The following is a 15,833-nucleotide window of genomic DNA, read 5'->3' as shown; positions in this document are numbered from 1 at the left end:
TAAAAATAATAGAAACATTTTTTTTTTTAAACAGTGTTTACAAAATGCCTGCGCGTGTTCATGCAGCCATTTTTTTTTTTACGTAATGAAATCAATTGAATTTTACGAGTTAAATTTTTTTCAATTGTTAAACCTTAAAATCTACCAAAATTTTTCTATTGGTTCAATTTTTAAGATATTTTCAGGTTCAATGTGAAATTTTATGCTCTTTCCAACAAATCAAATATAATATCCTAGACAAGCGTTTTTTTTTTTTAATTCACCCCACCCCCCTCATTTTGAAATGCCTATTAAAATGAAAATAATTCATTTTCTCACCTCAAATTTATATATCACAAATTGAAGATAAAAGATCAATAAATAAAATAAGTTAATTTAAAACGAAAAAGGAACAGTTATTTGCAAATTTACCTGTAAAGTCTAACATTTAAAACCTTTTTTTTTAAAAAATCACATTGAATTTTATTTTGTTTTAAGTGAAACCTTATAATCTTGTTATATTCAGAAAATGTCATACAATTACGACAATTTTTTCTATTTCATTTAATGCTTTGTTTTTTTAGATATTTAAAAAAAAAAATCACTCCATAAAAAATAAATAAAATATATTAAATCAAAAACTCATGTATTTCTTTAAGAGAATAATAAAAAAAAAATCGGTAGAGTGTTTTTTCTACCGCAAAAACTGATAAGTGATATGAGATCATTTTTCAGCTATGGTGGCCCATATTTACTAACTTTTGTTTACAGCACGCAATAGAAAGGGAGATTAATTCTGGCGCTTAAGGCCACCGAAGTTTTCAACTTGACGAAAAGGCGGCGTTTGTCTCCCTTTATTCCAGTTGCGAAATATCTTATGTCGCTGTATTTTTTAATACTTGCTTAAAAAATTATTTTATTTAAAAAGGACATGGAATATAAAATATAAATATAGATATATTCTTAACAATGAAGAATGGAAGTACCCATTGAATAGTATTTTTTATCGGTAAGTGATTTTTTGGAAGTTATATATATATTTTTATATTCAAAGTAAGTTCAAATTTGTTGATTTTCTTTAAATCTTTTTTAAAGAAAACCGATTTAAAAAACAAATATTGCATAATTTACAATGAAAGCTGTTATTATTATTTTTTAATTTGGTCTTTGCTCCTTTAATTGAAAAAAAAATTAGGGTTTGAATTACATTTTTCAAGTAGTTATAAGCTTTGAAAGATAGGAGGTCGAATTATTCGTTTTTATCACACATTTTTAATGGCGATTTCTGACACTGCTAGTGTACGTGAATCTCAAAACTAATGCTTATGAGCCAACCTCCTAATCCATTGGACTACAGCCCTGATTGTGAAATGAGGTTGGAAATTATTTTATTTAAACAAATTCAAAGAACAATGCTTGACGCATGCGCAGTTGTTGAAATCATTTAGAAAGAGACGATTTTAACTGAGCCCCGCTTCACATAAAACTCTATTTCTATACGAAATAATCGACAATTTTTTCCAATTTTCACATGTTATGTATCCGAGACATTGCTCTTTCAGATGGTACCAGTTTTGAACCGGTCGGATGCGATTGACAAATGTTTTTAGTAGACATACAAACACACAAACACACAGACATTTCTCCTTTATTGTTTGGATATTCCCAACTATATATGATAAGAAAATGTGACGTCGACAAGAAGAAAGGAACACAAACACAAATGAAAATTGTTATAAAACTTGTATTGAAAGGAAAGAGAGTGAAGAAAGAATGTTTCCTTGCAAAAACAGTCACGTTTTGTGGAACATATCTGTAGGATTCGTCCTGTTAATGATGTTTGTTTCCTGTGGAGTTTGGGCTAGGTTAAGGAAAAAAGGAAGGCTTTTTTTGTGCTGCAGTTACTGTCGAAAATCCTCACACATATTTGGTGTTTAATGACGGAGAGAGCAGACAGACACATGTTGTTCTCGAGATCCCGATAAGCAAATGAAAAAAAACGCTCTTGTGGTGTTGGTGAGGATCTAAAAAGGAAGCCTGTGATTGGTTGTTTTTCATCCAATCACAGAGCACCCCGTTAGTGACTCCTTAATAATTCCAATATTATATAATAGAAGATGGACAATTCCAATCCTTTTCTTTTTCTTTATTAACTTTAATTGTTAATAAGCAAAGAGAGAGAGAGAGAGAGAGAGAGAGAGAGAGAGAGAATGTGTGTGTTTACAGAATGAGAGTGGAGTACACCTTCTATTATATAAAAGAGAATGCTTGTGCATGTGTGTGTTTTGTGTGTGTTTGTATGTCTTGTAAAACTTTCGAAATCCAAATTAATGATTTTATGAATATTTGTTGTAAGTGAATTTAGGACACTGAAATCACACATTTCTTTATCTTATACTAGTGGGGGGTACCCGGCGTTGCCCGGATGTTTGGAGGTGTGTGTGGTTTTAGGTAAATCAAAATACCCGGGTGTTTGTGTCAGAGGGTGGGGGTTAAAATAAAAAAAAGTTTTGGTAGGTAAGTATTAAGGATCGAACCCGAACCCTTGAGTTGAAGTTGGAAATTAAAGTGTGAAAAAAAACGTGCGGTGTTAACCACTGGGCCACCACAAAATAGTAACAATAACATGTTTGAATTTATTTAAGTATTAAAAATTGGCAGGTGCCCGTACTTAATGAAGTCAACTTTGACTGCAAGGCAGTATTTTATTTACTGCAGGGCAGGATTTCTTTTTTTTTCTTTTTTTTTTTTCGCCAAGATGCTGTGGGGAAAACCAGCTCCCCATAAAAGGGGATTGTCCAAATTGAATAGCAATTGTCTGATATAAGGAGAAACTCCACATTGATCAAAGCTGATTGCTTTTGGGTGTTTCCGGCGATCGCGACCGGAAAAATGCCGCCAGAATTAGTTTGCTTTTATCATACAAAAAAGCTTAATGCACATGCGGCGATCGAAAAATGTTGAATATTTATCTTTTCAAAGTTGAGCAAATTAAATAGACAGGTGACCCCTGTTGTTAACTCGTAGATATTATCATTTAGATATGATATAAAAAGCTTTAAGAAGGAATGAGCCGACCGAGAAGTCCATCGAAAAAGCCTTTTACAGACATACACAAAACGCGAACATACATACATTTTCACTTTTATATTTATAGATGGCTCGGGCAAAACCGGGTACCCCTGCTAGCATACACTAAGAGAAGGAAGGAATCTGCAGTGAGAGTGATGGACTGAAACTTAGTAAGTGATGGCTCATTTGCTGAGTTAATTGCAAATGGCGACTAATTCACACAATTAAAATGAAGTTTTTTTAAAAACATCTTAAAAAGGCAAAATTCAACTTTATTCATCAACATAGCTTTTGTTAGAATGATAAACTGATTTCAACGCTTCTCTAAGAACTCAGTACCTTTTTGTAGAACGATTTGTCTTTGGCCTTAAAATATTCCTTAGTTTCCAGTAGTTCTTCATTAGAGCCAAATCCCCTGGAGCATTCGTTTGAAGTCAGCAAACAGTCAGTAATCACTGGGAGTCAAACCCCATTTAAAGGTTTAATAATTGTTTCTGATGGGACAGTCTGAATGACGCTTATCAAGCTATTGCTTTGCTTGAATAGTATAATTTCCCATCAGAAATTTGAATTTTTTTCCATTGTTTTTAAAATTTGCAAGAATGTTTCACTAAAATAACTGTAATTTGTAAACTAATGATCCAATTGGGATCAAATTTTGACATGTGTCATTTGAAGGTTTGTACTTTATAAAAATCTAAGATCTTTTTTATGAGTGACGCTATCTGCACATCAGACCGGAGACTTATTTAATAATGTGTGATCTCAATTTTCACGAAAAACACCCGTCTAGCTGAAACCACCGTCAATAATTAAGATATAATAATAAGAACTGCACGCCTGTGGAACTCTGTTCCGTCTGCCTGCTTCCCACCGGACTACAACTTGGATGTCTTCAAGTCCAACGTTAACAAATTCCTAATGAACCGCCCCCTTAAGTAAACACTTCATCAAATCTCCACACTAACGTAATGTACTTGCAATAACCCTTATCCCTGAGTGGCTTCCGGGCCTTGATGTGGTGATCACTGTGTTAAAAAAAAAAAAAAAGAGCTTCCATCCTCCCTTTGAATAAAATAAAATTAAGCTAAATATGGCATCAACGAAAAACATGACTTTATTGTGAGAAAACAAAATTCTTTGCAGATATAAAAATTATTTATTCGTCTTTTAAATATTATTATATATATTCCACATTACCGTCCCTTACGGCTAGCAGCTGTGTTCCAAAATTCATAATGATCAGTTAATTAGTTTAGAAATAAATCCAGTGCATACAAACATATACACATACTTAACTTTATATAAGAGATATTATTTTAGTTTACATTCTTTATTTGGGTGTTTGTTATTTGTTTATTTTATTTGTAAATCCCAATATAAAACACATAAAAATGTTTCTTATCTGTTTGATTGTGTTTGTAGGATTCAGTTTGGGCGTACATCAGCATAATTGGGACGAGGGTTTAAAGTTCCAGATAAAATTTGAGTCAAGTGGGTGTGCAACAGAGGATGGAGAGGGGAGATGTGACGAAGGTTTGTTGCATGCAAAGTGACACGCCCAGACAAGGATTGGTGGTAATATCAGTTTAAACCACGCGTTTCCCATACACGAATGACAAGGAGACGAAAAGCACACAAAAACATATCGTTAAATACAAGTAATACTGTGGAGCAATTAAGATTGTACAAGTTTTTCAATGAAATATTTGCCAATCTTTGCCCATTTCTATGAGAATAGCAACCAAAACGTTTTCATTAACATCCAAATGTATCAGTCTCTAGTTACTTGTTTTACGATGATTACAAAGATAGATACAAGGGCAAGTTTTTTTTTTTATCTTGAAGTAATCCAGTTTCCCTCACACCCTCAAAGAAGTATAGGACCAAAATTAAAAAATCGCCTCAGTCGAGAATGATTTCACGTCATCTGACTGAAGACAGAACAGATACACTTTGAATTATTTATTTGCCAAAAATATGAAATATATTTTAACAAATAAGCCATTAGACCATCACCAGTTTAAAGAGTATGAGTTGTTGGTCATCATCTTTCCTATTCTTAATAGGATTCATTAACAATCACAACATCATTACAATACGACATTTAATCTAAGGTTAGTTCTACTTAAAATATTCCCATATATATATATATATATATATATATATATATATATATATATATATATATATATATATATATATGCATTCCTTGAGTTAGGTTTCAAGTTGACATCATGGCCTGATAAAGCAATGTCTCTAAAACACCGAAGAAACATGTATGCACATATGTAGTCAATAATGTTTGCATAAATAAATGTACGATAAACATGCTCAGTTCATTCACTGAACATTTTTGATAAGAACAGGTTTCAGTTAATTTACATCTAGAAAACTTAATACAACCATTATATATACATTAGCAGCCAAAAATTTGGGACAGTTTAGTTTTTTTTTTCAATTTCTCCAGAACATTCGGGGGGGGGGGTTACAACTAAACTTACACACATTTAACATATCTCTTATGTTGATACATTGTATTAATTACACTTCATTATAAAGGATAGAAAAAAGTTATGAGCATTTCAATTTTTTTTTTTTTTTTTTTAATTAAAGTAGCCAAAACCGTAGGACAAAGCAAAGAAAATAATTTGTTGTGGACTGTGTAGTCAGTTTTCCTCTATTTTAAGTACGAAAATGACGAATAAGTCGATTATGTCACTTTGTGGTCATCGCAACTGGTTCCACCATCATTATCAATTGATGCTTCCGTCAAAAAATCAATTATTAAACTTCATGGGGAAAACAATTCAATACGGAAGATAGCTGATGACTTGAAGCTGTCGAAAAGTACCGTTGGGAGAGTTATAAAGGATTTCAAGAATACTGGGAAAATTCTACCACCAAAGAAAAATGGCAGACCTCGAATAACTTCTCCTAGACAAGATCGATGGCACTGAATGATAGGTTTCAGACAGCTTCCAGCATCTCGTGAACTACATGCCTATCATGACACCAAAGCGTCTCATAAAACAGTATCAAGACGCCTAAATGAAATTGGTCTGTTTGCGAGATCACCAGCTAAGAAACCGTTGATAAACAAGAAGAACAAGTAACCCAGATTAAGCTTTGCTCAAGAGCATGTGTTGTGAACAGATGATAAGTGGCGAAATGTATTTTTTTCTGATGAAAGTAAGTTTAATTTATATGGATCTGACGGGAAGAAATTTATAATTTGCTGGCGAAAGATTTAATAAAATTTCACAAAGAAAACGTTAAAGTTTGGTGGGAATAGCATAATGGTGTTCGGAATGATTTCTTGGGAAAGAACGACTGATCTGGTCCGTCTAAACACCAGAGTTAATGGAACAATATACAAGAACTTGTTGAGAGATTGTGTCATCCCAATACTTCGAAATTCTGAGTGTGAAAAACCTATTTTCATGCAGGATAATTCCCCTGCCACAAGGCTAAACATGTAAAGGAATTTTTTAACAAGCAAAATGTGGATGTTTTGGATTGGCCTCTTCAAAGTCCGGACCTAAACCCCATTGAAAACCTATGGTCTACTTTGGGTGTGAGTGCAAGAACCTCTATCGATACTGAAGATTTGTGGCTAAAACTTAAAGAAAAATGGGCGAAAATTTCATGTGATGAATGTCGCCATCTCATTCAATCTTGCAGTAGAAGATGCGCTGCAGTTATTGAAAATAAAGGCTTGTCCACTAGATATTAAATGTATGTCCACAAATTTTAGTATTTTGATGTGTCAATGTTATTATTTAACAATTTATTTTCTTTGTCCCACGGTTTTGGCCACTTTAATTTAAAAAAAAACAAAAACTAAAATGCTCATAACTTTTTCTATGCTTTATAATGAAGTATAATTAATATAGTGTATCAAAATGTGTGTAAGTTTGGTTGTAATCCCTCCGAATGTTCTGGAGAAATTGAAAAAAAACTAAACTGTCCTAGATTTTTGGCCGCTAGCGTGTAATATATATATATATATATATATATATATATATATATATATATATATATATATATATATATATATATATATAAAATAACCACTTTAAATAAAAAACTTAACTCTAACAATACCCCCTTCTCAATCAAATGGAATATCATAAAAAAAGTTAAGTCTTATACTCCAGGCTCTAAGTCATGTCGCCTCTGCACAACCGAAGCTATAACTATAATTACTTCCTCTTAAAGTAACAATATAATAAATTCTAAAAATGAACTGATCTCTTTCTGTAAACATGAGTCCAAATTTAATTATGGCAATTTTGAAATTACATAGTTATTACTTTTACCTTTTATATAGATATAAAATATTTTTTATTTTTTCTTTAACTTTTTCGTTTTTCGACATACTTCTTAATACTTTATAATTTAATAATCCTTTATTTTAATTCTTTATTTCTTCTTTGCATGGCCGGTTTTTTATCTGCATTTTCTGTTTTATTCTTTAAACTTTCCTATCTATCTAATATATCAATCTACCCACACTTTCATATCTTGTATGTATATTTACTTATATTTTAGTATATGCTTTTACTTACTTTTTTTCTTGCTTTTTCCTGAATTTGCAGATACTGGCCATCCTCTCCCCTTAAATAATTTTTATTTTTTATTTTATATATTATATTTTATTTTTTATTTATTTATTTATTGTTTATTTATTATTTATTTTCTATTTATTTATTAATTTATTTTCCTTTTAGTGTCTTCTAACAACTCTTGCTGACATTTTCTTAAGTGATGGCCTGTACATTTCAGTTGACTTATATTATTTTGCCCTATATATTTTTTTCGCGCCTTTAACATTTCCTGTCTGGGTCATTTTGACATTTGTTTCTCTATTTTATATTTAACTCTATCACCATTTTTTCCCTCTTTTTCTTCTCTGATCTTTCTTATTTATATTTATGTCTCGGCAGTAGAGTGAAAAGCATATCCTATTTTTCTTTTATTAATATTATTGAAATGTTTCCTTTTTTCCCTTGTACACATTTTTGTGAATTATTCCATGGATTTCTGCCTTTGGATTATTATGGACCATCTTCTTCCAATTACGGGATTTCCTTGGATTTTACTCATGCAAATGGAAATTCAATTAACTTTCTTGAAGTTATATATTTGGATTTTACCGTCTCTGGATTATTTATCTTCCACCAGACTATCCATTCATGTGTAATCACCTTTTTCTTAACCATATTCACTTTTTTTTGTTATCAAGTAAGATCTTTGACTTACTTGTTTCATCAAATACTTTGGCATGCAAAATCCGATCCCACATTTTGCTAATTCCTACCCTCTGATGAGAAGGAAAGTATTTCTTCGAAACGCCGTGGATTAAGGACTATCCACTTATCTGGTGTTTTCTTTTCAGATTAAATATGTTTTTAACTCATTTCAATGTGTTTTTTAACATGTTTTATTAACTGTTTGCTCGTGTATATATATATATATATATATATATATATATATATATATATATATATATACCCAAAACGTCTGGCCATTGTGGAGGAAAGATTAAAATTTGCTGCTATGGTTTCAAATTATCTGAAATAACAGGAAGGGGAGACTTGATTCCAAATATTTTACATGTTATATTTCCCCTCTTTTGGAAATAGGTTACGATTATGAATTTCTCCAGTATCAAATTATCCTTATACACTGTGAAATTTACTTTATGTATGAAAACCAAAGAGGGGAGATATAACATATGAGAAATATTTGGAATCAAGTCTTCCCTTGCTGTTATTTCAGATCATTTGAAACCATAGCAGAAAGTTTTAGTCTCCCTTCCATCAAGGCCAGAGGTTTGGGGGAAATATCGGATATTTTTATTTTTCAATTTTTTTATTCAATTTTCACCCCAAACAAAGCAAGTGCCACTTTGAAGTAGGGGGCTACTATTGGAATATAATTTGCAGGGGAATTATGAAGGGAGATGAGTAGAAAGATATTTGTTCACATTATACTTGAACTTCTGCATATCAGTACAGTTGGGAAAGCAGTATCCCGGAAGGGAGTTCCAAAGACTTGCAGTTCTGGGGAAGAAACTATTGGAGTAAAAGGCTTTCTTACACCTAGGAATCTCTACGGTAAAGGGGTGGGACAGTTACTTGTCGGGTTTGTCGGGGGTAGTCACGTCGAGGAGGTACAAGTGCTTGCAGTTCGTCAGAGCATTCATCATTAAAGTATTTGTAGAAGAGGCAGAGGGATGCAACATTTCGTCGATGGGACAGAGGCTGAAGCCTAGATGACAGTTCAGAACCTATCAGGTTGGCGACTCTCTTTTGAACCCTGTCCAGGAGTGACAGACAAGCAGCAGATGCACCAGCCCAAATGTGACAACAGTACTCCATACATGGGTGAATGGTGGCCTTATAGAGGTACAGGATACTTTCAGGCATAAGTAATTTTCTAGCACGGTAGAGAGAGCCCACCTTCTTTGCAGCAGCCTTATGTTCCCTGTAAACGTTAGGCTGAGGAGTTTAAAGAAAGTACTTTCAGGCAGTCTGTTCTTGGCCATTGCTATTGGTGGTAGAAAAGGTTGCTTGTAGTTATTAAAGGAAACAAGCTTAGTCTTGGCACCATTGAATATGACCATCCATTTTTGTCCTCATTCCACTACAGATTGGAGGTCATCCTCTAGTGTTTCTGCCATTTCTTTAGATATGTGTTCATTTTTTCCCCCTCATGCCTGTTATAGAGAGTGGTGTCATCGGCAAATATACCCATCTCTGAAACAATTTTATCAGGGAGGTCATTTATGAATATCAGGAATAATAAAGGTCCAAGGATAGACCCCTGAGGTACTCCTACATTTATGTCATATTGTTTAGGTCGAGGTCAACCTGGATTTTTCTCTTACTTAAGAAGGATTTAATTATATCGTGTATTCTTCCAGTGATACCATATGATCTAATTTTCCTTAGAAGTCCGTGCCATACCCTGTCAAAAGCCTTAGATATATCAAGGGCTACCGCTCTACCCTCCCCTATTTTATCCGGTGAACGGTATATACGTTCAGAGACTACAGTTAAGATATCTGTTGTTGAATGGGCTTGCCTGAATCCATATTGTCTGTCAGTCAGGAGCTAGCAGCTGTTAGGTGTTGGACTAGGGCTTGATTAACTAAGTACTCAAATATTTTGGTGAAAAGTGGGAGGAGGCTAATGGGGCGATAATTTAGTGGGTCAGTTCTTTCACCAGAATTCTTGAAGACTGGTACCACAGAAGCATAATTTTGTAATTAATATGCAAAACTAGGAAAACAAATGACTATGATTGAAGCATTTTATAGCTGTAAAAAAGTGCCAAAAATAGGCTCTGGGTGATGGATTATCCCCTTAATGTGCGACCTTAATCGTAAATGTCACATAGCCTACACAATCCAGGTCATTAGCTTTCCAGCAAGCCTTCATTTGTTAAGTTCTGATCAATAGTCTTTGAGATTTCGAACTTATATAATTGCCAAAAAAGGTGATATATATATATATACATACTCGTGGCCAAATTGAATATTGAAATGCTCATATCTTTGGTTCTATAGCCGAAACTACATGAAAATTTGCCAGCTTTCTATTCCATGGTAAAAATTTTATGACAATTGGTAAAAAAAACAAACTATATTTTCAAACCATAAAATATACCAAAATTTCTCTACATTTGTATATATAATGTCCTGGCAGGCAGCTTCAGTTTTACTGCTTTGTTTGTCTGTGGCCTTGCCAAGTCACTAATATATGGTTGGTTGCATTTCAAGTGTCGTATGTATATAGTTTATGTGTTGGCCCCGTGAAGGACACAATAATTTTGGTAAATAATCTTGAGTAAGAGAGGTCAATGCAACACACACACACACACACACACACACACACACACACACACACACACACACATCTATAGCTATACACCTATAAAGTTGAATTTTTTCTCGCTCTGGCATTGATATTAAAAGCCTACTTTTTCTATTGGTATTCATTTGCTTCCCCACGAAAGCAAAATGTGACATAAGGTCGTTTTTAATGTAGGGGAAACCAAGTCTCCAACAAGGGGCACTCTGGAAGCAGGCAAAAATTAAAATTGCCTCAGTATAGAAGGGGTTCGTTCCCCTCCACTGATCAAGGACAAATTAAGTTTGGTACAGCATCAGAACAGATACCACACTATGATCTTAGCCGGAAAAAATTATTAAAAATAACTTCTTATTTTACTCAGTCATAGATATGTGAGCGACTATGTGAAGGTTAACTAATTTGCATAGTACTTTGAAAAACAGGTTTTAATTAAATACTAAAAAATACTAAATAATTTTTTATGCTTTCTTATTAGATAATTGGTTTCATTTCACTATTATGCTGAATTATATTTATGCATAGTTTCTACATTCTGCATAATCATGTAGAATTTAAGATGAAAACGTTCTAGCACACTGAAATATTTATATATATATATATATATATACATATATATATATACATATATATATATATATATATATATATATATATATATATATATACTAGCAAAAGTACCCGTCACTGACTGGGTTCAAAAACAACCTACAGAAAATGGACTCTGATTTATGAGTACGATAGGTTATGAAAAGGATGGGTTGTAAAGAGATAGCTTCGAATTTGGGGGTATCAAAACCAAAGCAAAATATGATGAAAGTAAAAATAAAATAGATACCCATAATTTATTATACCATACCTGTTCACACTGAAACACTTATCACAATATTCTGTGGCTCTATATAAAAAAAACTTGTTAAACTTTGTGATATATTTCCATTCTATGGAGGCCAGGCGCGAACACAGACCCCACAATTTTATTATACCATCCCTATTAAAGATAAAACATACTTATCAAAGTATTCTTATGTACATCTATATCAAAAACCCTTGTAAACGTTTTTTTTTAAATTTTTTATTTCCATACTTTGTGGACCAGGCACGAACGCAAACCCCACAATTTTAATGAACCATCATTCTGCCAGATCAAACATACCCATTCCTGTGTCTCGATACATCTTCTATCATTATATGTAATCAGTTTTTTTAAAATAGTCAACCATATAGGAGCCTATTCGTGACCACACACACACACACACACACACACATACACACATTCAGCTTTATATATATATATATATATATATATATATATATATATATATATATATATATATATATATATATATATTTGTCAGTGTGTGTGCAAAAAGTGTCTACCAAACTCCCCTCTGAATATTTGGTCTATAAATTTAAAACTTGATACATAGGGTATTGAACCTGTAGCACACTTTCTATTTGGTTTTTAACCGGCAAAACTTGCTGTTAAGGGATCAAATTTGAAAACAAAACAGTTGCACTTTTTATTTTTTTACTCACGTTCACCCCTAACAAAACATATCGCCACTTGGACATAAAGGGCTATTATTTGAGATCATGCCTAGAAAAGATTAACAAGATGTTCGTTTACATTACATTTAAACTTTTGTACATCAGTACAGTCAAGGAAGCAGATAGCAGAAAGAGAATTCCAAAGTTTAGCTGTTCGAGGGAAGAAACTATTAGAGTAGAAACCTTTCTGGTATTTAGGGCCCTCAACAGTGAAGGGGTGTGATTTTCTTTCTAAGTGGGTTTGTCAGGGATATGTATGCTGAGGGAGCACAAGTGCAACAAGTTCATCAGAGCACATTCCATTAAAATACTTATAAAATAGGCACAAGGAGGTAACATTGTAGCGATGAGACATGGGTTGGAGCTTAGTTGACAAAGTGGGATATATTAGATTGAAGACTCTTTTTGAGATCCTATCTAAGAGGGAGAGACTAATGGTAGATGCACCAGGCCAGATGTTACAGCAATACTCCATGCATGGGTGAATGGTGGCTTTGTAGCATGATAGAGGGAACCCACTTTTTTTTTTAGCAGCAGCCTTGACAATGTTCTCAATGTATTTGTTCCAGTTCATATTGCCTGTGAATGCTAACCAAGGAGTTGAAAGGAAGAATTGTCAGGTAGAGTGTTATTTGTCATGGATATCGGTGGTTGGAGAGGTTTGCTTTTGCACATGTACAAAATTAACTTTTAGCCTTTTGTGTCCATCTGACGGTAGCTCATGATGCTGGAAAGATAAATAAGGCTGGAGTGCTAAACATTCTGGTTTCGATTCTCGTGGATGGTAGCCAAATCGTATTTTTTAAAACTTTTGAAATTATTACTATATATTGGATTCAATAGAGAATTGGCTTTATAATAATAGATATGAAATCTGCATGAATTAAAAATATATTTATGCGTATTTAATGACTTGGTAATGCTAAGCGACCTGCTAATATATACATAAATTTAGAGCGACCTGCTAATATATTCATAAATTTAGAGCGACCTGCTAATATATACATACATTTAGAGCGACCTGCTAATATATTCATAAATTTAGAGTGACCTGCTAATATATACATAAATTTAGAGCGACCTGCTAATATATTCATAAATTTAGAGCGACCTGCTAATATATACATAAATTTAGAGTGACCTGCTAATATATTCATAAATTTAGAGCGACCTGCTAATATATACATAAATTTAGAGCGACCTGCTAATATATTCATAAATTTAGAGCGACCTGCTAATATATACATAAATTTAGAGCGACCTGCTAATATATTCATAAATTTAGAGCGACCTACTAATATATACATAAATTTAGAGCGACCTGCTAATATATTCATAAATTTAGAGCGACCTGCTAATATATTCATAAATTTAGAGCGACCTGCTAATATATACATAAATTTAGAGCGACCTGCTAATATATTCATAAATTTAGAGCGACCTGCTAATATATACATAAATTTAGAGCGACCTGCTAATATATTCATAAATTTAGAGCGACCTGCTAATATATACATAAATTTAGAGCGACCTGCTAATATATTCATAAATTTAGAGCGACCTGCTAATATATACATAAATTTAGAGCGACCTGCTAATATATACATAAATTTAGAGCGACCTGCTAATATATTCATAAATTTAGAGCGACCTGCTAATATATACATAAATTTAGAGCGACCTGCTAATATATTCATAAATTTAGAGCGACCTGCTAATATATACATAAATTTAGAGCGACCTGCTAATATATTCATAAATTTAGAGCGACCTGCTAATATATACATAAATTTAGAGCGACCTGCTAATATATTCATAAATTTAGAGCGACCTGCTAATATATTCATAAATTTAGAGTGACCTGCTAATATATACATAAATTTAGAGCGACCTGCTAATATATACATAAATTTAGAGTGACCTGCTAATATATACATAAATTTAGAGCGACCTGCTAATATATTCATAAATTTAGAGTGACTTGCTAATATATACATAAATTTAGAGCGACCTGCTCATATATACATAAATTTAGAGCCCTAAAGACGCAATATGTTCAAAGAGGCACATTGACTCAACTACTTGGCAGCTCTCAGGAAAACCAACTGCTTCTCTCAAATGTTCAACTTCAACTCTTTGTGTCCTGCCCAGTGGGCTGGATCTACCCCCCCCCTTTCATAATCTGGGATCTTTTCACCTCTGACTGTTTCTGGCCTTTGTTAGTAGTCACATTCAACCACCCAGAAGTTTACTAATTGAGATACCACTGGAGATAACCGCCAAACATTCTCTATTCAAAGGGGTTTCTCTATGGCCTATTTAGGAAAATTACTTTTCCCAAGAAGGTAAGTTCCAGCATAGTTTTACCATTTAATGAGGCGTTTACTTTTCCAGACAAAGCAAATATCTCTTATGTAATCGAACTCAAGCCGGAAATATTTTTTTGTTTTCTGTGCCCCTTCTTCCTTTGGGCAAGCATGTATCACCTGCAACTCTGCCTTTAATATACACCACCAAAACATGTTGCACAGCGCATGATAGTCACCAACATTTATTTTCTAACCGTTTGAAAGTGTATATTTCCTGTGCTTATGATTGGCTGAAATAAAAAAAACTTATCAAGATTCAAATCCAATCAACAGTTATTATTTTTTCTCAAAATATTTTTTGCTTCTGCAGATAAATTAGATGCACAAGTGACAAATTAAATAAGACAAAGAAAAAACTTGTGGTAGATTAGTAAATAGATATGCGAGCCCGGCGAATGTTGGTAAGATACTAGCTTACTTGTATAAGTTACTCCCTTTCCTTCTTTCTTTTTTTCTTCCATATCTATATTTTTAACTTCTCCATTTTCCGGTAATGAAGAAATGGAGATTCAGTAGAATCAATTACTTCCACCGTGGATTGTACAAACGCACCCTAAAAAATATTTAAAATAAATGATACTTCTGCATTTACCGACCCGCGGTTTCTATGAAGTTTCTCTGGTGTGCTCAACCGCTGACGGGAATAACCGGAAGTGGCCGATTTCAAAATGTTAAACTGCTACGAGAAAATTATAATGAAAAACAGGAAAAACATTGAAATACAATAAATAAAATTACAAACATGTATCTAACCTTAAACACTAACACTAAACCCTAACCCTAATCTGCGATTAAAATTGATTTCTTCTAATTTATAGAAAAAGTAACCTTCATAGATTGATATTACTAAGCACAGACAGAACGTTCGAAAAAAAAAACCCCCCAAAAAACGAGGAACGCTCAGCCAACCTTTTATAAAGATAAATAAGAAAACAAAGAAATAAAATAAATACAATTCCAAACATGTATCTAGCTGAACCCT

Source organism: Euprymna scolopes, chromosome 10 (genome assembly GCF_053919585.1).
Source record: "Euprymna scolopes isolate OS-2025 chromosome 10, ASM5391958v1, whole genome shotgun sequence".
Lineage (NCBI taxonomy): Eukaryota > Metazoa > Mollusca > Cephalopoda > Sepiida > Sepiolidae > Euprymna > Euprymna scolopes.
Note: the sequence above shows the minus strand (reverse complement) of the source record.